The sequence below is a fragment of the Limulus polyphemus genome, unplaced genomic scaffold (assembly GCF_000517525.1).
Source record: "Limulus polyphemus unplaced genomic scaffold, Limulus_polyphemus-2.1.2 Scaffold76, whole genome shotgun sequence".
Classification (NCBI taxonomy): Eukaryota; Metazoa; Arthropoda; class Merostomata; order Xiphosura; family Limulidae; genus Limulus; species Limulus polyphemus.
The window spans coordinates 995462-998263 of record NW_013665686.1 but is presented as its reverse complement, the minus strand read 5'-3'; the positions used below and the strand labels follow the sequence as shown (position 1 = coordinate 998263).

General features: G+C 36.0%; 1 protein-coding gene across 1 annotated transcript in view; it reads right to left on the bottom strand.

Annotated features, from left to right (window-relative positions):
• Positions 1 to 2105, bottom strand: part of LOC106466813 (forkhead box protein N3-like) — a 22994-nt gene extending 20889 nt beyond the window's left edge. The window contains exon 1 of the mRNA XM_022395630.1: positions 1937 to 2105. The gene's annotated coding sequence lies outside the window, so the exon portion shown is untranslated. The remainder of the gene's footprint in view (positions 1 to 1936) is intronic.
• Between the last annotated feature and the right edge of the window lie 697 nt (positions 2106 to 2802).

Below are 2802 nucleotides of genomic sequence, written 5' to 3'. Positions count from 1 at the left end.
CTTCCGTCCAGGGAACGGGTACTCCAGTTAGTATATATATATACATATAATAATGATCACAAGTCCAATATTTTTATTCAAAACCTTTATATAACTATAACTCCAACTTAGTTATAGATAAATACTCACAGTTCCTACGGGTACATACAGAAAAATACATTTGAAATATGCAATCACAAAATTATTAAAGAAGCGATTCTTTGTATCAAAAGAAACCGAATATATCGCCATTGGACAACACGACTCCCGATCCCGATGTTCCAAGTTCGTATTTCATAGCATCAGAAAATACAACAAACAGGACTCTACCTAAAAACGGCAGCAGATTTAACAGCTGAAGCATACGGTAAATGATCAAATAGGAAGAAAATAACTGTTAATTTGTTTCGTCTAGTAGTGCAAAGCTTGTTTGTTTGTAATTAAGCACAAAGCTACACCTAACACACGTGGATACGGTGGTTGCGTACTACACAAAGCAACATTCATTTTACTTAGGCATGCATATTTTATCTCCCTCTCTATCTTGCCCCTTTTTGAAGATACGTGTGCTGCCCGTTGTGCAAAATAACCTACTTGATTGTTTGTAATTCAGCACAAAGCTACACAATGGGCTATCTGTGCTCTGCCCACCACGGGTATCGAAACCCGGATTCTAACTTTGTAAGTCCGCAGATATACCGCTGTGCCACTGGGGGGCTAGTGCAAAGCTACAGAAGGGCGATAGCCATCCATAACTTTGAACTGATAAACTAGAGGGATGACAGCTAGTCAACAGCACTCAACGCCAACTCTTGTATACTCTACGGTCCCAAAGTGCGGAGCGCGGTTTTTTATCTTTTGCGGCAACAGTATATCATACGCGAACCACAGACCTTCGGATCCACAGCTCGATACGCTAGCCACTAGTCCACTCCCTGCAAAACAAAAAACAAAAACAAAACAGGAACAGTTTTAGGCAAAAAATTAAAATGAAGTCTAATTTGCTCCTTCCGACATAACTACCGAAATGTATTAACGCTCAATGGAAAATAAACATAATACTTCTCAGAAATTAAACTTAACTGTTTGTATATTGAAAATCACATATAAAGTGTAATAAATAATGTTATTGTTTTAAAACACAAAAGTCATCAAACTCACAAGCCGTACATGTACTGCTTTCAACTTTTTAAATACAGTAATTGTATTTGTAGTTAATCACAAAGCTCCACAATGGGCTATCTGTGCTCTTCTCACCACAGGTATCGAAACCCAGTTTCTAGCGTTGTAAGTCCGCAGACATACCGCTGTGCCACTGGAGGGGTGGGGGGCAAATACATCAATAATATGAAGTTGACTTTTAAATTTCATTTGACCTACTTCCATTTACAGCTGAATTAGATTCTTAAAATAATTTCGTGCAAAATACGTCATTTGCAATCCTCCGGTGGCTCAGCGGCAAGTTTACGAACTAACAACACAATAAATTCCAGGGTTCGATCTCCATAGTGGACAGAGCGTATATCCCATTGTATAACTTTGCGCTATGATAACAACTTCATTTACCATTCTACAAAACATACCTTCACATCACTGTATATCCCATAAACGATCAGTAATTCCAATGCTCATATAACAAGTGTTTTATTACTTTCGTTGAATTAGAAAACTTATTTTATCAACAAGTATATTTTACCTTTAAGCCATAATGACAGAACTTTTGACGCTTATTTTTCAAAACCTTTAGAGAACATCTACATATGTTTCAGAAAAAAATATTACTGTACAGAGTAATTTTACCATTTAACAGATACTTGTGATCTATATTGTACATTTTTATTTTCCCATGCCTTAAAATAGCCTACAAGAGATCTTGTAAAAAGTTCAACACGTGGCCTAAAACAAACTATCTTTGCGCCTGAAACAAGAACAAAGTACCGAAATATTTGGAAACTACCTGTCGATGTTTATCCAAGATCTTCTCTTAAGCGAAGTTTACTCTGCTAGAGTTTACACAAATAGACTTTTCAGGTATGGAAATAGTTGAGATAATTTTGTTGTTCCCTGCTTGCTTGTCATATTTATGACTCATACAATTCTGCATCTCCAGTCTGAAACTTCCATGATTTTCCTATGACAGACAAATACAACTATAGACTGCAGTAGGCATACCACATAAGAGCATGGAGCGAGGATGCGTCACGTCTCCATGGTAACGGAAGTGCTGCTGTAGCAACCAAACAATGAAAGAGGAAGAGAATGAAACCAATACTCCCCACCTAAGTATAGAGGAAACATGGAATACCAGAAGAGTTTAGCAAAGTAAACGGTAATTGTACTTTTACACAATTTACGTGTATTTCTTTCCACATGTCACTGTGTTGATGATATTCTAATATTTTCATAGGGTTTGTCCATTGGAATTTCTTGTCAACTCACACGAAATTCCTTATGTATTTGGCGTATTTTCGCAAAACAAACTGGTAAGAATATATATAATTTAACTATGGATTGTTTTCATCTCCTCATATTCAAATTATAAATGATCCAGTTTCACACATAACAAAATAAAACATAATATAAAAATTAATAAATAAATAAAATTAACACGAACTTCTGAAAACCACCTGCTTTCTCAAAAATCTGCATAACGTCAGCAGATCAAGATGTTTGTATAATATTCAATTCGATCAATCCAACCACCGTTATTATGCATATAGGTCCAACTTCGCTCGAATACTTAAGCACTGAATTTGAAGTACACGAAACTCAATAAAAGATTCAGTAAGGCTACGTAAGTTGGCAAACTGACTAATAAGTCAA